This window comes from Pygoscelis adeliae, unplaced genomic scaffold (assembly GCF_000699105.1).
Source record: "Pygoscelis adeliae isolate BGI_AS28 unplaced genomic scaffold, ASM69910v1 Scaffold175, whole genome shotgun sequence".
Lineage (NCBI taxonomy): Eukaryota > Metazoa > Chordata > Aves > Sphenisciformes > Spheniscidae > Pygoscelis > Pygoscelis adeliae.
In genome coordinates, this window is record NW_008824941.1 from 1,269,675 (window position 1) to 1,293,010 (window position 23,336).

Below are 23,336 nucleotides of genomic sequence, written 5' to 3' on the forward strand. Positions count from 1 at the left end.
CCGAAATCTTGTTGAGTGTTAAATCAAGGAAACAACGAATAGTTTAGAACCCTCAAAAGGGAACAGCCAGGAGTCCCAGCAGCCAAGATATGTTATCACCCATAAGGAAAATAGAGAACACAGTGATATATGAGTGAATGAAGCAGGAGTTATGGCTTTTATTTGAGCTAAGTCCCAAATGATGTTCTTTTATGCCACTAGCACACATCTGGGGAACTGTCTTCACATTATTATTGGCTAACTTTGGAAGCTGGTTAAATCTGCCTGGGATCTACACATCTGCACTTCTATGCCAATTTTAGACAGACAGACATCTTTACCCTGTGCCTCTTACTTGAGTATATAATACTAGTAATATTGGTAGGAGGAACGTCATGAAGGCACACAGAACATTTTGGTCAGTCAGGATGAGTTAAGAGCTTGGAAAAGATTATTTAATTTACAGTAGGATGCTATACTTCAAATAGTTTTAAGCCAGGAGAGCCAAATATCTTTGAAAGGTATACGGAGTCTATACAGAGTTTCTAGGTAAAAGGGAAACTGTATTAGGAGAAAAAAATATATTAGTTTTGCCGTCTTAGAAAGGGAGGGATATATAAGGACAAAATTAAGAAACCCACCAAGAAAAAAAAAGAAAATATAATCTCTTATGTTTTAGGTCCTGCTAGTCCACAGACAGGCATTCAGAAGGAGCAGGGTGGGGAAAAGACACAATCAAGACAGAGCCACCCCTCAGTAATGACTCTTCCAGGCATTTCTGCAGAGGATGCGGGACGTAAATTAGTTGCTATTTAGCTTTGAGAGGGTCCTAAATCTTAATCAATTCTTATTCCTTATTGACAACACATCAGCTGGGAGCTATTCCTTGTTCAACAGTGGCTCAAAAAGGAAGTGGGAGAGAAGTGAGGAAACCGCTGAATTGCAAAGCATCAGCACTTCACTTGTCTCACCTTATGACTTCTTGGTAGGAGTGAGAACCAACACTTTCATCAAATGCAGCATCAAAGTTGCAAAACCATAACCAATGTTAAAGAGTAGCCCCAACTGAATGGGAGAAAGAAGAGCAAGTGTGAAGCAAGTTTCTATTCAGCATTCATGTTCTTGCTGACTTCACTGAGCTAAGAAGCTGCCTCTGAGCAGCAAAATCACTAGCAATCAGTTCATTCATGGCCTGCATGCACAGGCTGCAGTCACAAGAAATCACCACTTTCATAGTCCAGGATGACAAGAGGAGCAGAAGCATGAAATTACCTTCAGTATTTTATCATTTGCTCAGTACTGTTGTCCATGGATGAGCAAACTGAACATTGGTCTACACAATGTAAAGAATAAAATGAAAGTTGTATCAGAATTACTCAGATGTAAATAACCCAGTGATTCTCTAAGATTTGTAATTATTGTAATAGATTCAACAACAATTGGCTCTACTTCCACTGGCATAACCCAAAATGCCAACCTTGTGACCTAGCGATCAGGTCTCAGAGACAGAAGATGTCCAAAATCCACACTTTCTAAGAGGGTCCATATCTTGACACTTGTCCTCAAGACCTAAGAGTTGTACCAGGACGCTGAAGATGTAATGGTCATATTGCACTGTCATAGGCCAACAGGACTCTAATACTCCAGCCAAGACTTCATAAAAGCAGATCTTGTCTGACAGAGAAGAGATGATGAAAGCTGACTGCTCTCTTGGATATAGATGTCTCTTACTGGAAGAAGGTCACAAGATACGTTTACCTAAGATGGAAGTAAATTTTACCTTCCCTTAAAAAGAGAGAGACCATTACAGAGATCTACTTGAAGTTGTGTATCAATTTCCATAAAACTAAATAATTTAATGAGCAAGCTTTATTTAAAAACAAAATCTAAATGCATTTTTGAAGATTAAAATGCTCATGAGAGGTTTAGAGACTGTTTCAAACAGTCCAGTGTTTGTCAATTTATTCTCTGAAAATAATGAAGATATTGAAATGTAAAATAGATGCAAAGGTCTCTAAAATTATCAGCTTCATATCACTCCAAAATAATAGGCACATTGATTCCTTAAAAATGTGTTAAATTTAATGTTAAATTTATTCCTGAACCTGTTGAGTTTTTCTAATATATGCTGTGATCATAGGCTTGACTATGTCTTCCCACCCATCTTCTTAGAACATTAATCACGTCTGCTCTCTTAAACAGCAAATATGGATGTTAGCAGAAAGCCTTCTAAAAACATTTGCACTTAGAACCGAGGTGATCCGTAGGTTGTAACAAAAGAAAAACACACACACATTAATATATAGCTATTTATAAATACATGTAAAATGCATGCTCCAGTTATCAACAGGAAAGAAAAAACCCACCCACCTCAGGTGAATCCTGTTACAATCTGAAGGACTACCTTTGGTTTTCCCTTCTTTACAATCCCACCTTCATACACAATCCAAACTCCTACAGACCTCAACGAGAAATTTGCATATGCAAGCACATGAGCAAGAGGGACCTTATGGTTTAATGACAGCAGCGAATATAACCTTTAACTTCACAACAAGCAAACAATGGACTAGTTGCACAATAAACGTGTACCAAAGCCTTCCATATTGTATGCAAAAATCATTTAAAAACATTTCATCTGCACCCACTGTAAAATCATTTTGGGGGTGGGGCCGAAAATCTCATTACTGAAGAAAACTGGTCTCTAGGTACGGGATTGAAAAAAAAAAAAAAAGAAAAAAAAAAGTCTGCTTCATTACAGAAACCAGCGAAAGGGTGAGGTCATGCCTGTTCCGGGCCGTAGTTCACGCAACATCACAATTTTTCAGAGGTACAATTTAATCGTCTTTCTAACTAATCTGCGGTTACTTTTGATACAGAGAAAAGGAAAAGATACAATAGATCAAACCGTGCCCCACCTTTCCCCCCCCTCCGGGCCCCCTCCCCCTGTAGAGCCGGGGACCTGGATCGTTTCGGAGCGGCACAGCGCCACCAGCACAGCGCAGGGCAAAACAAAAAAGATCTCCCACCGTGTGAAAAAAAAAAAAATGCGCCTAGAAAAATGACAAAAATTACAAAATGTCTCCCAAATGTACCTTCTTGGAGGAAAAGGAACAAACAAACACACCACTCATCCCCCCCCCCACCCCCGAAAAAAAAAAACCCAAACCAACAACACACAAAACCCCACCAAGACACCTAAATGAAGTGTGGTGAAATAAGAACCTTTATATAACTAATGCTTTAAGCTAATTGCCACAAGAGCGAGCGCTAATTTGTAAATAAAAAGGTCACCGTTTAGTTAGAGACATAACTTAATATAAACCCTGTTATGTCAATCTCCACCTTCGCCATACCAAGGGCAGTTTTCCCCCGTACTTTAGACCAAAGTAATCCATCAAGAGCCATCACAAATGGCATCGTAAACTCTTTTAGCCACGACCAGACCATATAGCAGCAACATAATATGCTTCTTTATATATCAGAGCTGCATTATATTTATAAAGACAGTCACATATTTAGTCCTGGATCCGTTTATTACTCGGTAAAGAAACCCCCCCAAACAAAAAGCCAGAACGAAAAAAACAAGTCCATCTCGAAAATATCCCAGTTCTTATACTCTTAAATTGAACTTAAATTGCTGTTAAGCTTCGCGTGTATAAAATTTTAAAGAGGAAACAAAACTGACTTCAGTAATCGTCGATATTAAGGAGACATCGCTGGGTGGGATACACATGAGATCAAATCTAAGAAAAACACAAGGCTACGTTTTGTTCATCAACACAACGAAAACCCTCCACAGCACTAATACACGCCAAAAAAACGCAGCAACTAATATTTTTGGTTAAAATCACAAACTTACCTTCGGAGAAGGCAGTCCTTGCAAAAGGGCTGTAACAATATGGACCGCATACCCGCTCTCCTACAACCAGCCACCTCCATGCTGCAAAGGACTCCCCGAACATCCTTAAAATATTTCGCAAATGCAGAAAGTGAGACTTTTCTTTTTTTTCTTTCTTTCTTTTTTCCTTCCTTCCACACGCCGCCCCCCCCCCGCCAGCCCTCGCTCCCGCCAACCCCCCCCCCCCCCCCCCCCCCCCCCCCCCAATTCTACATCTCATAGGCAGGGATGGCTTTCTTTGAATAAGCTTTTCCAAAACACGATGTAGCAAACCCTTGGTACAGAAAGCTTGGTGTTAGGGATTCATTCTCTGCCATTTCAAATATGTCTCCATCTCCATCTAGTATGGCTCCCTACTGACAGCACAATTCCCATGAACTCTGTCAAAGATGAATGTGAAAGCATACGAACTGCAGCAAGTATGAGTAGCAGAAGACCCGATGAATAGCTCCTGAGGGTGAACAACACACAGGAAGACAAAGGAGAGAGCACTTCAGCTCGCAGGGAAGAGGCATCATTTCTCAGCATGATTAAGTGCTTCCACGGAGCTGTTGCATCTCGAGAATTAATAAAGAAAGGCAGCTGGAGAAAATAATTCCGAGACTTTGCCATTTTCCCTCCCCCCGCCCCAGCCCCCACTCCTGACCCTGAAGCAAGTTTCTGCCGATAAGCGCATCCCTTCGCCTTTCCCCGCGGCACCGGGCGACCCCGCGGCCAGCAGCCCAGCCCGGCCGTACTTCAGCAACCTCGCAGCATCTAAAAAAGCCAGTCATGCCTGAAACAAAATCCAGGATTCCTGGAAAGTGGGGAGGCTTGAATCCCAACAAATACTCGATTTACCTACAAATATAAATACCTACCTTCGAAAGAACTAAATTAACACTAAATTCAACGGATACATCCGTTATGGCAGGAATAGTTTTTCCATAAATACTGTTTTAAAAACCCCTCCTTATACTGACTGACAGAATTCTACCATGCTGCCCACAAACAAAATGGCTGTGGCACCGAGTTTTTTGGTTCCTCCCACCGTGCCTCCCCCCGGCCTCCAGGAAGTGGTAGAAATCCAAAGTAAAATCCGCACGAAAAGTACAATGCGTCGTCTGAACTCCGCGCGGCACCGCCAGACACCGCGGGCAGTAAAGCAGGTTTACCAACGCTGTACTTTCTCGAGGATTTTTATTGTTTTTAAAAGGGCATCAGTCACTGGGAATTTACATCACTGTGTAATTTGAACTTCCTGCTTTACATATTTATAAGGTCTTTCACCTATCTTGGCAGGCTTTCAAATTAAGTGGGTTGGGAAATATGATGCTGTGGCTCTAGTTAGTGAGCTGAGTCAGGTAGTCCCTGCTGTAGCTGTGCTGTGAAAAGACAGGCAAATTCTAACGCTTTCACCGTTCAGCGCAAGATGAAATTACCCCCCTAACATATTACAGCCTCCTAAGTGAGCACGTAGGCGCAGAGAGGACGCTGGAATGAGGATTCTCAGCGGTAACTGAAATTTAGGCCTCTCGCACATAAATACACATTTTGTAATATTTGTATTTTCTCATTTGTGATTCACAGTAGTCTGCCTGAATTATGGTTTCTGTGGAAATAATCTTGGCTTTTCTCTTCCTGTACACTGATCCTGTACAGTGTTGCAGCCCTTTTTCTTTTTTGACGTTTGCCTTAAAAAGAAAATAAATCGCAAAATACGGCACATTTAGAGTTGATCATAAAAGTGTCAATATGTGGTCATCTACCTGAGCCACCAACCTTGCCAGGCAATAGCACCGCTCCTCTTGCACGCTGCCTCATGGGCTCCGTAGGGCCTGATTCATTTCCCATGAGAGTCCTTTTACTGCCTTTAGTAGGAGTTACAACGGAGACAGGCTGTCAGACCTGCTGAGCCTGCTCCAGCGCTATATTGGAAGACTTGAATTAATATTCCCATCCACTACCATTCTAAACCTTCTTCAGAGGCACTGAAAAAACAGTGAAATTGGTGACATTTTTCCTAAACCACCTCATATTTCTAGGTCTTAGATTTAAAAAAATATATCTGCAAAGAACTTAGACCAAATTTTGTCATTATTATTATTATTATTATTATTATTACTATTTGTTTGTATTATCATGCTATCTAGCAGCCTTAATCCTGGACTATGATTACGATGATATACCGTATAGAAGTATAGGGCAACAGATTTCTGCCTTCTGAATATAATTCCTGCCCTGAAATGCTCAAAAGTATAAGACAAAAGACAGCAGATGGCTACAGACAGATGAGGGAAACAATGAGAGTGTATTGATCAGCCGGGAAGGCATGGTTTGCAACACACTGTCAGCCTAACTCTTGTTTCTGTGTACACATCATGGCGAAGAAGACGTAAGGAGGGATTTGACAAAGAAAATCAATTGTTTTTGTGGCTGTTGAAAGAAAACTTCCCCAACAAGAAGGACAGCATGGAAGAAAGCACGAAGATGTTTGTTTGAAAAAGCAGCAGATGAACTACAGAAGTCTAATCAAATTGCCATTATTTTTTTTTATAATGATAGAAAATAGATAAGGGGGGAAATAGGCTGCGAGAGCATTGAAAATACAGATGAAAAGCTTATGTTTGATATAGAAGAGGCAATGAAAGGATCCAAAAGGCAGGGTGACATGGAAAAATCATAAACCAGGCCTGCTAGCACTTAACAAGTCCTAGAAAAAAAAGATATACAGTAGTTCAAATGATATGGGCCTGAAGAGAAGTAGCATGCTTTTTATAGGAATAAAAGTGCCGTTCTTAACCATTAGGTTTGAGGACTACCTGTCGATTATCTGAACCTCCCTCCTAACTTGTATTTAATGAACTCATAAGTACTTCTCCTGCTTACTAAAGGGTCACCTCAAACTTGTTAGATAAGCGCACAGGAGGGTTGGGACCAAAATGACCACGCATACTGGGAAGGTTCCTTCTCCTGTTACCTGTTTTTTGGGAACCCCTCATCTCCCTGCAGTGTCCCATAGATTAAATGTTTATCACTATCTGCCCTAACTAGCACAGGTCTGACACAGCCCTCATCTGAACAGTGGGGGAGGCGGAAAGGGCCACGCAGCTCTGTTTTAGGGCATAGTTACACCCAGGAGAGCAAACCATGCTTTGAGGGAGGGATATGGTCTGTAGGCTCATACCCCCCTCAGTACATTCTTTGTTATGTTATGTTGCTGGAAGTTTTTAAACTTTTTTTCTTTCTTTCTTTCCCACATTTAGTAGCAGCATTGCAGTAGTAGCAGCTGCTTATTTGCAAATTCTTTGTAATTCTTTTGCATTAAATACCTTAGATAAGATTGTATTTACTCCAGCAACAATGTGACAAGCTCTTAAGGATGTTGGCTAGCGTGATATAACTTGGGGCTAAATGCTGCAAATAACCTCAAATGAGTTAGACCTTGGTGAATATCTGCGGAAATATTATGGTGGCAAATGTGAAAGAATTTGACTGGATTCTTTTTTTTACAGGCTAAATGAAACTGAACTATCCCAAATTTCCTTCTGATTTAAAGCTTACTAATTCTGTAGATGAGCTGGTGTACGGTAACTGTTTAAGCCAGGGTCATTTTCTCTCACGCTTGATCTCATCGTCGGTTTAAACTGAAAATAGTGTATATCAAGTGTTAAGTGTTGAGAATTGAGACAGTGATTGAAATGCATTTTTGTGGCTTTTTTAATCTGAATAAGTGTTCTAAGAAAAGCTGAACAATATGTTCTCATGCTTTAAGAACAATCTTCACTTGACTTGATGTCAAATTTCCCCAAATTTCTTATTGTTCAGAGTAACTCCAAAGAGCACCACCATCCATTCTGCACTCTTCTTTTTTAAAGCTTTGTCCAATGCTTGGTGTGAATGTCCATCTTGAGATTTTACTCAAAAACAGGGAAATGGAATATCTGTATGGGAGCAAAGAAACAAACTAGCTATATTTTAGGATTTAGACTAACACAAAAAAGTGGCTAAAAACTGACAGCATTCAAATAACGTCTTCTTACTCAAATTAGTGAAACCATTTTTTACATTCTGCTTGCAGTATAATTGCTGTTGTTATTCTTTATCTTTCATTTTCATTAATCTTTATCTTGCCCATAAAGATTTAACTCTACTGCCATATTTTCCAAGTAGGTCTCTGTCTCTACACTTGTAATAAACAAATTACACTGATCTTCTTTTGACAATCTTTTCTTGATGTCTTTAGGAAGCGAATTATCAGTCCTGTTTAGTCAGTAAATCATTAGATAGACAGCAATAGCTGAAGGATATCAAAGTGCTTTTGCAACTGGTATGTAAATGATCATTTGTTTTCTTTTCACAAGAATGTCGTTGAATGTTTTTCAGTTGAAAGATCACCAAATGCATAAATATTTTGCATTTTTATTCAATAGATAATGTTCACATGGCTGCATAATTGCTCTTGAAGAACCTAAAAAACTGATTTGCTGTAATTTGGAAAATTCATAAATTAGAGCATAAGAATGGATCATTGATGCCTGACTGTATTATAAAGGAGGACATAGACTTCCCTAGCTTAATTCTTGTTTGACCCAGGTCAGATAGTTTTAAAAAGCATCCAGTCTTGACTGAAAATGTATAGCGATAAAAAAATCTTCACTAAATTGTTACAGTGATTACTTGACTCACTTGAAATTTAACTTTAAATCACAGGCTTTGTAACTATAACCCCCTCTTCCCATCTCTCTATCCAACTTCTGGTTTTGTTTGAGTATATAAGACTCACAAAATGTTACTCTTTGTTATGGATGTTATGTGATTGTAGTGCTTCTCCAGTTTATCAGCAATCTTCATGAATCATGGACGTCAGAAAGAGGTGCAATATGCCAACAACAGTCACACTACTTGCCACATATTACAGTAAGGTAACTCCTGATATTTTTTCTGCATATCCCAAAATTTCATTTGCTTTCTTGCTGCATTACCATTACAGGTACCTCTGTTCAGCAAACCATCCCATTAATTTCTGTATCCTTTGCAGTAACCCCTTTTCAGTCACACCTTCTCACTTCTCTCAATAGGACTTAACATTGCTTTCAGAATTTTGCTTTTGCCTGTACACAGATACACATACTGCTGTACTTGTGCCCACCTTAATAAGCTGTTCTAAGTTGCCTTTTACCAATAACCCATTCACCACTGCTTTCCTCTCATTCAGACTCGGCAGTATGGAGAGCATCAGTAAGGATTTATTTTCTCATTAATCTTACTTCAAGGAGTGTTTTTCTTTGTTTCAGACCCTGAAGATGCACTGCTGAATTTCCTTCCTTGTGCTGGGAGCTCATCTTCAAATACTGTATGATTAGACCAAGTAGATTTAAATTACAGTATTGTCACAGGTTGATATGTCATTCATCCTTTTCACATCAGAAGTCCTGCCAGTGATGGTACAGATGGTTTTAGGATGATGTTCAGTGGCAAAAGCTGTGGAAAAAGAGCCAAGTCAATATAGGTGGAAAAGCAATTCATTACAAAAATGCGTGGCATTCTTCTCAAAATAAAAAACGGAAATAAACCTCAAAAATATCTGTTGCCGTTGGTTGCCAAGGTATGCAACATCTTTGAGGATAGCTTTTTTTCCCCCCTGTTATTTCTGTTGTATTCGTGGACGATGATCTGAAAGTATCTACTCAGATCCACTGTACAGATTGGTCAGCTCATAACCTACCTCTTTTTATGCATTAACAATCTTCATGAGTTTTGGAAAGTATCTTCTGTTGAATTGTTGTAGGAATCAAAATGTGCCGTCCTTTCAGAATTAAATCTATGTCCATATGAGAAGTCCTATATGATAGTATACTTATTAAAAAAATACTTTGGCCACACCATGTTGGCACAGATATATTAAAAAAAATTCTGGTATTTTAGTCGTCTGTATTTATTTGGTTGAAGCTGGTGGGGAAATACTGGGTGTGATTTCAGAACAAAGTCAGAAAAAAAAATCTGGAAAAAAAAAAAAGCTCACTGTGAAACCTTTCTTTTAACTTTGGCAACTGTTTGATTGGGATTGTTCTGCATACTTTCCCTGTTATGTGCTGATATTTGAAAGAGAATCACATCAGCTTTGGTCCAGGTCTTGGAATTTCAGGTGGAAGGTTATTCACTGCTTTTGAATCCACGCACTGGATCCTCATCCTTGTATTAAAATTCATGCTGAATAAACATTCACTGAGATGTTTGCAAGCAGAAGTAACTGTTAAAGCATCTTTTTCACTTGCTTGCATTCCTCTTTTATGTCCACAATGGTTCTTGTGCGAGCATTGTTCCCAGATTGTAAGATACAGCTGTTGCTACTGCTGTTGAATTGTTTACAGCGTGCTGTGCCAAAACAAGGGAACATGCAATTGATGCTTCTGCTTTATTAAATATGTTCTGTTGTTTTCTCAGATTTTCATCTTCTGACAATTAACGGGATCCCTTATGGATTTTATTAGATGAGCTACGATTGGAGACCATTTTCCCATATGATTTATTATACCTAGGAAATTTCAGCAGAAATGCCATGGATTCAGATAAGGTGAATAATGGCTGTGGTCCATCTGTGTTCTGCTGACTTGCCTGTTGACTGGTTTATGTGTTCAGCAGATTTTATCTGTTCTTTTCTGAATTCACATTTGTCATTCAGAATAAAGGGCCACTGTTGAAAACATCTCAGAACCGTTCAGAGTCACTCATGGTGTTCACTTGTACCGCTGCTGCAAACAAATGCACCATCTGTATGGCAAAGGCAATGCTGTCACAATTCAGTTTTCTTTTTTGAAATGATCTGATGCTGGTGACATACTGAATGGAAGCCAATTTAGTCAGCAAAAGCTTAATGAGCATAGGAAGAGTATATGAAGGGGAATTTAAGAAAAGCCTACAGTTGCATACAACTTTGAGGATATGTAGGTCTGAGGTGACTGAACCGAAGTCCTTTACAATTCCAGATTCAGCAAGACTATGAACTGCAGTCATAAAAGCTTTAATTACTTCTCCTTGTTTCTTATTAAGTTTAGCCTTTTTATACATAATACTATTTCAATTTAGGTACCTTTCACTGAGTAACTAGAATTAGGCAGTATGAACTCTGGTCAGCAAGCTGAATGCATTAATTGGTCAGCTCATCTGAAATTCCAGGATGCAAATGATAAGGCATTAATTATTTTAAGATATCAGAATACAGCAGCTGTTTTTTCATACCATTATTCATTGCTGTTGGAAAACAAAGTAGTTCATATACATCCTCTGGTATTATTACATCGTCCATCATATTCTCAAATATGAAATTGCCTATTTGACGTATCTGCTCTTCTGCATTATTATTATCAGCTGTAATATTTCAAACGACTCAGGGACAAATACAATACTTACGACCTATTTTTTACTTAATTTTTCTTAAACTCCTTCTTTTATCCCTAATTTTGCCGATCAAATATTCTTTGCTTTTTCACATCCTTGTCCATTTTCTAGAGATTCTGACTTACAGTATATATTTATTGGCAGTTTCCCTATTTTTAAGTTTAAACAATGTGTTTACTATTAGTCTTTTTATTAATGTTAGAAAAAGCTCTGAAGACTAAGCTGACCAAACTTAATTAGCTTGTTGATTATAAATGTAATCAATCAGTAAGAGAAAGTCGCTTTTAGTAGACATAGCATGTTGCAGGGATGCAGCCTTTTCATGTAATGCCTTGTATATCTTATGTTACACTGGTCCAGATTTTGCCCTCCCTACGTGTGCTGCAGAGGCAATAGTAACATTCATTCCTGTGCCGCTCATGCACAGTAAGAAATGTGCTCCTTGCCCTGCTGCTTCCACTCATAGGGACCTAATGGTCGCAGCACCTCTTAGCAAGGGGCAAGAAGAGTCTTTCCCTTCTGTCAAAAAAATGCTCCATAGTTTCCACAAAGAAAAAAACATCAGACCAAAAGAAAATATTCTACAGGCTATATCTAGTACACGTATTGCCAGCTGGATCACCTTATTTACACAGTAAATTTCCAAGAAGCATTGCCAGAGCCCTTTTGGTCTGAGCAAAGATGGAGAATAGGCACAGCATCCAAGGCTAAGGCTGCTACACAAAAATCTTAATGCAAATGCTTCTCAGTGGTTTGTAAATGGCACACCTGCAAGTGATGAGCTACACTTGTGACATTGATCATTAAACTTTATAGAAACATGCTTCACAGTCTGGTATAAGGCAGAAAAAAACCTTTAGTTTTGTCTTACCCACATAGGCCAACTTAAAATAGGTATGTTATCAGTCCACAAATGGAAGAAAGGGGAACTTAACAGTTTATGAATATAGCCTTTATTTTCATAGCTGTTTATTTCATCTCAGGTTCCTCTTAATTTTTAAAACTAGCATGGAGTTTCTTTTGTGATGATAGAACTTTAGCTTTTACCTTATAAATAGCCACTAACATTTCTCCTGATGCAACTTTCCCTAAAATTATTTAGATTATAATTGATTAATTTTTGGGAATCAAAATGCATCTTTTTAAGAATACCTATTTTCTGAAAACAGAGGCTAATTAGTTGCGATTGAATACTATTGAAACCTGGAAGAGCTAGTAGTTCAGTTTGAAAAATTCTGTATTAGTCTCAATCGTTTATAGTTTAAAAGTTATTTGCAGCTGTATTTGCTGCTTCATGACTAGCTTTTTAAGGGAAGCAAATGACAAGATATTGACTGTCAGCAAAGGTGTCTATTCTAGTACATGTTCGTTAGGAACTGAAGCTCCTTGCATTAAAAACATTCCTATTTTTGTCATTCAACTCTTAAACTAAAATATTGAAACGTAAAATGTAAGTAGGTCCTCACTGCAACTGAATCTTTTATAGATGAGACCTGAGCATACACTGAAATATATACCATGAAAGGGTTGTGCAGCTGACTAATTTTGCTTGGCCGGGCAAAACTTGTAAGAGTCTACCCGCAGTCTGTCTCTTCAGTGACTGAGGGCCCAGCGAGCCCCATCAGCAAGGAACTGGCCAGTGATTTAACATTTTCCACAAGTTAGCACTAGGCAGGAACTGTCCTTCACTGTTCAATGTACTTCTGGGCTATGATAAACTCCTAAATTTTTATTTCTGCTCCTTGACAGGTCTGTCTGTCCTGACCTGACATGAGTCAGCAGTGTGCCACCGCAGCAAGAAAGGCAAATCAGATCCTGGGCTGCATCCACAGGGACATTACTGGCAGAGATAGACACGTGATTATCCCACTTTATTCAGTGCTTGTCAGGCTGCACCTGCAGAAGTGTCCAGTTCTGGTTGCCACAATTCAAGAAACGTGGATAGACTGGAGCGGGTCCAGAGGAGGGCCACAAAGATGATCAAAGGGCTAGAGAGCCTGTCCTATGAGGAAAGAGGAGTCGGATATTTTCTCCCTGGAGAAGGCTCAGGAGGACCTCATTACAGTATTCCAGTATTTAAAGGGCAGCTACAAAGAGGACGGAGGCTCTCTCTTCACAAGGAGCCACATGGAGAAGACAAGGGGAAATGCAAGTTGCACCAGGAGAGGTTTCATCTTGATATAAGAAAGAAGTTTTTTACAGTGAGAACAATCATTCACTGGACCAACCTCTCCAGGGACATGGTAGTGTCCCCATCACTGGAGGTTTTCAAGGTGTGTTTGGATGGGGTGCTAGATAATCTCATCTAGGTTCCCTTTCCCATGAAAGGTTGGACCAGATGTTCTTTCAAGGTCCCTTCCAACCTGGGCTATTCTATGACATGCTCCATGGCTGTACTTCATACTAGGCACCCCTTTCCTTCCTGACTTTTGGTTTTGCCATAGACAACATTCTTATCTTGCTCTTCAGACTGGTTCATCCACTGGTTTTTAATCCTGGGTTACCTTTAGTGTGACCCTGTCTCCATTTCTGACTCTAGCCTGGCAAAGTTACTTTAAGCTGGCCTGCCTCAGTGCGCTCAGTGGACATGCAGAGAACTGATTACATCCCTCCAGTCCTCACTCAGCTGAGTTCCACATTTATTTATCTCAGGAATCTTCCAGACCTTTTCCCATGCCAAATGTACCCAGGCTCTTTGGTACTTACTCCTCCATTTGTTATCCACCAGATGATGCAGATGTCCCTTATCTCTCCAAGAGTGCCTAACATCCTTCTGTTGCCAGCCAGATTCTCCTTGTGTTCTCAGTCCCTCCCAGGGCTGCTGTGTGCCCTGCATGCTCTTGTATGAAGCTTTGCCATTCTTTTAATCTTTTGCATGAGTCTTCATTTTACTTTTCCTGTCATGACTTTCATTGCCCTTTTTCTCCCTATTCCACAGGCACTGCGTGTCTTCTGTTCTTTCCCCATAAGATTTTTCTGTTTCTTACTATTTGCAACACTATGCCTGTACCTTTTTGTCTTTTTCTTCTGTTGAAAAGATAAGACTTGCAGGCTACTAGAATTTGAAAACTGTATCTGGCAGATCAGCAGACCTGAAGTGTAGGATAATGTTATATTCAGAGCTTCAGGTTATGGGGGGGAAATAAATAGTAGTGTCCTATTTCAGTCTAACTCTGAAGGATTCTCATTTGTTCTTGAGTAGGGAAATTACAGCTCCCAAACAGTAACTAATGATGTTCCCTAAATCGACAATGTATTTTTGGGCCAGTCTTGGTCCCATCTCCTTCTTTGTGTAACGCAGGAGTAAGAGGAAGAAAACCAGATGTGACTGCTGTCTAAAGTTATCCTTGAAATAAAAGTAGTTGAGGCTCAGACAAAACAGAACCATGATTTTCCAGGCCCTGAATTTGTTGGAGCATGCTCCTAGGTTTTGCACTCTCGTGATCCCTAGATGGCACAACAGCATAATAGCAAGCTTCACCAAACAGATAGAGCAGCCCTGAAGCTACTTCAACTTACTCCTTCGTCTGAATTGGGCCTTAGCAGTCATATCCCTCCTTCATCTTGAGTCTTGCTCTGAGAGCAGCTCAGAAAGAACTGAATCTTAATGTCTCTAGTTTGGAACTTCTGTCTATTGTTTTACATGCTGTAGGTTTCCTCCGAGTTCATTGTTTAAAAGGCCAAGTCTTTTAACTTCTTCAAGTGCTGTTTTTTCACAGCTGCACCAAAACTTGAAGGAAAATTAGTTTATCTAAGGCACAAAATTTTCTTTGTGACTACTAGGTTTAATGGAAAGAAAAAACAGACACCAAAATAAGCCTTATAAAGCTTTTTGTGCAACTCAAATCAAAGAGGTGAGGAATAGTGCTGGCAATCTAAGGAAGGGCCCAAGAACAGCAGCTTCTAAAATATCAAGACAAAAATAAAAATAAAAGGTATTTTGCAGCACTAGTTTTTGTGTTTTATTTTGTTTTTAAAAGTCTTCAACTAAGTCTTGCTCATCTGACCACAGGAGATTGAAAAATAGCCCTGAAAATGGATACCACACTACGTATCTGTTCATTCTGCTACAGACTCTTTAAATCAATAGCCCTGGGAAAAACAAGCTAGAAATTCTTCCATGTCTGTAGGCATGCACAAATGTACAAAACAATCTCAAGAACCTACCTGGAGAATTTTTGCCAAAGCATTTCTCAGTAACCTTTGGATTTAACTCAATGATTCTTTTTAAACAATAAGTAAGGCATTACATATGTTTTAGACTATCTTGTTGCCTAATAGCTTTAAAGTCATTATTCAGTTCTATATGTGGTTTCACATTGTCAAGGACTGGCTCTAGTAGCAGAGTAGTATCTGGTACAAAGTCTTTTTAATGTCTGTCTTGTAAAAAATTATGAAAAGAGTATCTACTTTTCTGTAATTGTATCATGTCTTATTAACCCAAAATACCAATGAAACCTGCAATTGCTGAGTATGTCTTCTAACCTGTAATATAGTATTTTCTGGCCCCAATGCATGCTTGGTGTAATTAATAGGTTTCACACAGTAAAACTCCTTTGATGAAATTATTAAAAATACCCTAATTTTCCAGTCTTTTTTGACAGCTAGCCGTAACAAAAGGACCCTATAGCTCAAGAATAAGAACTCTGGCTTTGGGTTATGTCCCACTTTTTGTCACATTTCTTTTTTCCCATTCTAGGTTCTTGTCCATCCATGCAGTACTGTCTTGGCACCAATACTAACTACAGCTGCTGAAGAACAGTTTGATGTCTATGACAGTTAGTGACTGAGCGAATGGCTGGAGCATTAGAACATGGTCTTATTTCATAAGGAACTGATATGCCTTCAGTCCCAAAAAACTGATTTCTGACTCAGACTGTAATGAAATCACATACCAGACCTTTTAATTCCAGCATTGACTGGTGAAATACTCTCTTCTGAGTTAATTTCTGTACTCTTTTGACATACGTCATAGTAACTGTAGATTTACTGAAGATGCTAGGAGTGCTGCAGCCCATCTCCTGTGCAAATATTGCCTGGTGTGATATGTGTGAACCACACATATTGATCATGGGTAACAGCTTTGAAACTTCCATTCCCCATCCCTGTTTCCACAGTGGTTGCTTTAATCCCTACACCAAAGTATTGACCACTGAGGTGTAACTGGACTGGAGCTTTCTCATCCTCTCAGATTCTAATGTGAGCCCTGATGTCCACTCTCCTGTATTTAGCAGCACGTAGTGGCATTATTTCAAATGTGAATGATAAAGAAAACTTTCATATGAGAGCCTTGGAAGCTGTGTGGAAGTGGATGATGGTACCCAGGTGCATACCGTACCTACTTGATTTGAAAACAAAATGTTAAAAAACAGTGAAGTACCTTCTGTGTATTTGCCACATGGGATATCTAGGACTAACTAATGCCAGAACACTTATGTACGGAGTGATAACTTCTGTGTGATTAGGAGAAGTACTGTGAGAATCAGTAGTAAGGCTTTAGCGTCTACTGTTAGCCAACAAGTTAGATGAATTGATGCAAGTTAGAGAGGCAGCAGTTTTTGTTTAGTCATGAAGAAATAATGATGATAAGGCTGTGCACAAAAATATTAGGTAGTTTCACCATCATTTATATCTCTTCATACTTGTTGTAAAGTATTAAAGTGAACTATGAACTAAGATAGTTCATATTGCTTGGAAGTACTTTATAAGACTGGTAATACTTTTATGCAAAGTACTTCACAAGCACTATGAACTCGCAACTGAGTTGAACTCAATTATTTTACACAAGATAGAACTGAGCTCCCACACTCTCTTCTTGGTTGCTTTTTATAAAGCTTTAGCATAGACCTTTGTTTCAGGTAGACTTAACACATTTGTCAGAGATAATAGTTATAAATGTTTCCGTCACAATGAAAAAAGGTGGCTTAGCTGATTTACTTGGTTTTAGTCTCATTTACTTTTCTAAGCCAAAAGTCCTTCTCCCCACTGTTAACACATTTTTCTCATTACTTACGGGATATCATTTGATCAATCACTAGTTAACCTACTCACACTTCATTGAATTTCCTCATTATCAAACAACACACCAAATTGACTTGGGAGACTATTGAGCCAACATAAAATCAAATGGACTTTATTACTACAGTATTAATAGCTTAACATCTTGAAAAGAAAGGAAGAAAGGAATGAACATATGTAAGTTTTGTAGCAATAATTCTCCTGGGGCTTTTAATTTTCCAAATAAAAAATGGAAGAAGAGTCGGATGCTTTAATATGTCTGTGAGTAAAGGGTTTGCTTTCTGGAAATCTTAAGAATATTTTTTTTATGGGCCTTAAAACCCATACAAAACCTGTTAATGCTTCTTTGGAGGTATTAGATAAAATTAAATATTCTAAAAAACATGATCATTTTTGGCATAGTTTTACTATTGGGCCTCTACTGACTTGTGAATTTGCCTATAAACTAATTTGTTCCCCCTTTCTAACACTTCAGATTAATAATGCTCAACAGTTCATTACCACTTTTATTCTGTATACCTGCCTTAGAAGATTTTAGAAAGAGTCCTTTGTGGAAGTATAGTATTAGATACTAGTAATACATAAAATATATACTTATGTAACTCATGAAAGATTAGCTATATTTAAAGTAAAAGTACTTAATGAATTTTATACAGCATCCTAATTGTTTACAATTTCAATACCTTAAGTCAACACTTTTTTTCAGCTCAAGTTCTTTGCAGCAACAAGTTCAGTGAATAATTAGGAAAGTCTAGGACCTGCAGATCAAATTGGCACAATCCTACATTCATTTATGCCTATTTTCTCATTGATATACTTATTTTACTGATATACTTGGGTGTAAAATTGCTAAGAATATGGTTTTTTGTCTATAATTTAGAAATAAAGAGCAATTCGGCAGCCCTTTTGCAGTCATCCAGACCAGTACAGACATGAAGGACCTCATTATTTTCCAATAAGCTTGTCAAGAAGGTCAAACCTAGGAGTTCTAATGCAGTGTACAAACGTGTTAACGTATCGTTACTAAATGGCTACAGGTAAATTCAAGATGATTCTTTTCTAAGCTTTCTTATATGTCTGTGCTTACAGAGGCCTTCTGTCTTGAAGCTGACTAACATATGGACAGCATCTGACGTATACTTCAAACCGTTGATTCCTCATTGTACATGTTGCTTGCTAAATGAGCAACAGTATTTGATACTTCAGAATTTCAGAAATGTGCTATTTCAGCAAAATTTCCTTCCCATTCAGAGTAATGCCACTTTGAGATATCCCTTGGAGTTAATAGTTTCTTTAAATACTTCTGTGGCCTTTTTCTTTACTCAGTTAATACTGTCTTTTTATTCCCTTTACTTCAGCTCATCTCTATTATAGTAGGGTCCAGAATTCCTTTCCTTCTCCACAGCTCTCCCTTTAAAGTTCTCACAGGGCTTTGTAGCAGGTTTCGTGGGGAAATTAAGTTTGTACAGTCATGTATTGCACTCCATCTCTAATAATTTTTGAGCCTGCTGGCCAGTTGCAATCATATTTGAAAGAGGAAGAAACTCTGTATATGTCAGTCTGCTTTCATATGCATAATTCAAATGTCTAACCACAAGCAGAGTTTTGTGAGCTCCTAGAGTGATATGTATGTATTTAAACGTATTCATCTCTTACTAGTTTCATTAAAACAGAGAGACACCGTATTAATACCCCCACTGAAGAAAATCTTAAAAAAAATAAATGCACAAAGAAGTTGTACTGTGGAGACTGCTCCTGTCATTCCACTACTTTCAGAATTCTAAGTTTTTATTACTTACATTATTTTTCAACAAAGTGCCATCAGTTTTGGGGAACTACTTTTTTTGGCTCCATCACCATGTTAACAGTTCACTTGTCTGGTTAGGATCATATCCTGAGCTACTAAAGGATATGCATAAAACGGATGTTTCTCATGTGCATTTCACCCCATTTGTGGAATTGGAGAAATCAGTGAGAATCCTAGTTGCATTACTTTAAGAAGTAAAACGTACTTCCTGACAAGGCTAATCTTACGGTTTCAACTAATTATAAATAAATATAAACATAAATATCTATGTTTGAAATAACATAGAATAATAAACTAGATTTTAAACACATGTTGGAGAGCAAGGCGCCTCCATAAATGGGTAGTTCTGGGTGACTGGGAAAAGGAGAGTTTTCATGGTATCAGTGAAATATTTTCTTTGGTGTGAAAACATAGCAAACACATAATTAGTGGAAACTGAAAAAGCACAGGAATCCAGGCCACATGCAGATCAGTGAATGCTTTTGCTTGTTTATCTGGCACAGGCTTGCTGTGCTAATATCGCTTAGTAATGTAAGAAAGTGAGAACAGCCAGGGAGTGAAATGAAATGTCAGGCTGCTGCTGCTAACGATAGCAGATACCTAGGGAGGATTATAGGAAACAGGTCAAGTATACAGTGATCCTTGCATTGGTATATGCGCTTAGCTTCTGACAGGTGGTGAGTTAGGGATTTCTGAATCTTGGTTTTGCATCTGGTTCACAATGCTACCAATTAGCTACCAATGGACATACACTCCATAAATTTGTGCAGTATTTTTAGATGCCATTAATATTTTTAGTTTCTGTAATATCCAATGATTTCCAGTTTGTCTTATGTGTAAATGGCTGATTGATTTTCTAACATAACGCCCTGTTTCTTTCATTTTAGAAATGATGAATAATAATTTCCAACTCACATTCTCCAATCACTCCTAATTCTATACCTTTATTGTATCTGTTGGATAAGAAGGATTCTGTTGTATTTTGGGGGAAACTACAAGCAAGTTCTTGACTTGAAGTGAAGCAGTTCAACGCCTCTTGTTATCTTTGACACCTTTCTCTGCACCTTTTCTACTTTTTAATTCTTTCTGAAGTAGGACTGCCAGAGGTAGGTGTAGTAGTCAAGGTGTGGGCATACCATCCACGCATACAGCAGGACAATGATGTTTTCTTCTGAATTTTAGTTTTCTTTGCTTATTATCCTCTGCTTATATTTATTTTCATATTCCAATAGTTTTTAACATTGTTTACCTAGTACTAACTAAGAGTTTGTTCTCTTTGGAGAACTAAACACAATAACCTCCATTTTTTTCAGGAGAGGGAGGAGGAATTAATAGCAACTTAGAATCCATTTTTATACATATGTAATTGCATTTCATTTTCCCAATGTGCATTATTTTATACTCACAGAAGTGATGGTGACTCCTCCCCAGGTATACCACATTTATCCATCTGTCCTTCAGTATTATACCTATAATAGTTTCTACTGGTTTTCCCAATATGGAGGTCAGTCTTAGTGGTTTGGAGTTCCCAGGATCATCTTGGGAGCCCTTATGAAAGGATCATGTTTCTCACATTTAATTTCCCCGGTACTGCAATTTTAGAACTATCAGGTCTAGTATTGCCACATTTTGGAGCAGGGACTTGGAATTTGGCAGCAGAACCTCTCTGATATTAGTGATGTGAATTTGCTATTTTTATGACTGCCATCAAATTTTGGCCAAATAAGCCCCAGGAAAACAACTTCCATCTGTTCAGTAAATACTGATAGATTTCTCTTTACTTCTACATACAAATCTTGTATGGTTTATGATTTTTAGAAAGATTGTATCTATACGTAGAGTTCTCCATTGCCACATAGCTCCTATATATTAATTAAACTCCTACTCTGCTGCATCTTGTAGGTAGCACGGTCATTGGATCCTTACAGCTGTTGCTGTAGCTCTGCCTCCCTGCTGGCTAACGGAGAGGTAGTGTAGTCTGAGGACTCCAGTGCTCAGCAGAACGTCTAACATTTCTGTCATAGTACTGAAAGTTACTGTGGTGCTAAAACTAAGACTGTGGGTAATGTCTGAGATTTTCCTTGTTCAACCATTAACGTGTGGAGAGCTTGCAGATGCAATCTGACTGGAATACAAGTCTGCTGGGCAGCTGCATATTAAAGAAGACAAAGAGAACTTGATTAGGAGAAAACAAAAGTAGAATTGCTAAACTCCTCTGAGAGCCCGGAATTAATCCGTAATTCTTGGAGTCAATGTGTGTATCTGCCATCATTGAATAGCTTTGAAAACAACGAAAAGGTATGTGACCTCTCTTCTGATTCCTCTGTGTAGAAGACAGCAACACCTTACTGGGCTGTTGTCTGTGCTGCCAGTCTGAATGGTCCAGTATTGTTCACACTCTGTGTGGGGTAAATGTATTTCCACATGATGAAATTTCTGGAGAGGCAGGGCAGAGAGAGTCCATGTGTATCTCCCTCCCTTTTTTTTAATGCTTGACAAGTTATATGCATATTAAAAAAAAAGAAAAAGCAACACACAAGGCCCAAATTTAAAGGCATGCTAAAGTTGCAAGTAAATTACACCGTCACCTCATCCATCACACAAAGTGTCTTTGAAAACGCATGAATTAATGTTTGTAAAGTACTCAGGTGGTGACCTGCATTGTAAAGAAAGAGGAAAAAGCTGTAAGAAAATAATAACCCATTTCCAAAGCATGATTTGAAAGTTGCGTAACGTATATCAATAATTTGAAAAGAATGGAATTATCAATAGCTACCGGTTTAAGGATTCCCATCTTGTAAAGTGAAGATGTTTCAGCTACATGATAATGTATTAATTTTTCCATGAGTCCTTAAGACATGTAAAGCACTGAGAGACAGCAATTAAAGTTATATGTGCAGACTTAGTTATGGCATTTCCTAACCTGCAAGTACTTGACCATGCAACAATAAATATTTAAATACAGTTTATATGCAAGTTCAATATTTATAGTCTAGTCTAGTGATCTGCTCAGGATTATGCTCCTCATTAATTATGAAATACAAATACATGGTTCATGTGTTTTTACAAGCTGTTCAGCAACTACTTTTTTTAAAGTGAGTCATCACATTCATCTATTTGTCTGGTTGCATGATTTGTGTCTTAGAAAAGATACGGTATAATGAAGAGAGAATGGATAAAATAAACATACAGCTGCAGAGTTTGTTTCTCTTACAATTCATACAAGAATATGTTTCTTGTATTTTAAAATCATTAGCTCCTCTTATTTGCTCTTGTTTTACCCCATTTATTGTGTAAATGTTACTCTGTTTTATTATGGACATTATGGCAGGGTTGGTGTTTCTGTTTGTTTATTCAGGGATGACTTCTTTCTCACTGGAGCTGGGCATTCTTAATGAAAATGACATGTGCATGTCAAGGAGTTAAATTTATTGCACTATATTGTTGCGTCTTAAGCTTCACTTTGAATTTATATTTGATCTGAGCAGGTTGGTTGTAATTGGAGAATTTTCTGTTAAAAAAGTTCCGTTGTGTGCTTAGCACCCTCCCTCTCCTCCACATTTTAAATAGAATTCTCTTTGGGGCTTTATATATTTATGAAGTCCGATGTATTGAAAAAAAACCTTTTTTTTACAGGGTGAGAGGGACACTCCCCTTTCCCCCGCCTGGGAGGACCACTTCTGGTTCTCGTTTGGATGCAATGTTAATACACCACCTCTTGCCTGCATAAAAACTGATAGTATTGACGTTAGAAGCAACATGCAGTCACACTTTCATCGTGGATTACTTTAATTAAAGCCTGAAGCTCCAGTAACAATCAGAACTTTAAATTACTTAGTAACTTTCTGGCCTCCTACATTACTAATTTCTCAATTGCGTGGCCCCAGCTGGGGTTGTCTGAAGCACCCACGGTCCTGCTGCCGTGTGACTGTACACATACCCACACGGTGCTAAATGCCTGACGACTATCACACCGTAGTGCCTGGCTTTCCTGTATTTTGTGACACTACACAAACTAAACATACAGCGCAACACACATCAAATATCATTATTTTAGCCTTGCTTTGTTAAAAGCTGTTTTGTTGTACTAAAGAAATAGGCACATCCTCCGGAAAGGAACCCCCTTTTTCAGGTTCACTTACCGTCCTAATCAGCATCGTAGTCATTTTTTTAGTGACACGTTCTTTTCAACCGTAACACACGACGAACGAGGCCGGGCTGAGGCGCGGGGCCCAGCTTCCCTCGGCCCGCCTC

General features: G+C 38.5%; 1 protein-coding gene across 1 annotated transcript in view; it reads right to left on the minus strand.

Annotated features, from left to right (window-relative positions):
- EPC1 (enhancer of polycomb homolog 1 (Drosophila)) overlaps positions 1–3,894 on the minus strand; it is a 67,392-nt gene extending 63,498 nt beyond the window's left edge. The window contains exon 1 of the mRNA XM_009325533.1: positions 3,839–3,894. The gene's annotated coding sequence lies outside the window, so the exon portion shown is untranslated. The remainder of the gene's footprint in view (positions 1–3,838) is intronic.
- Positions 3,895–23,336: the final 19,442 nt, after the last annotated feature.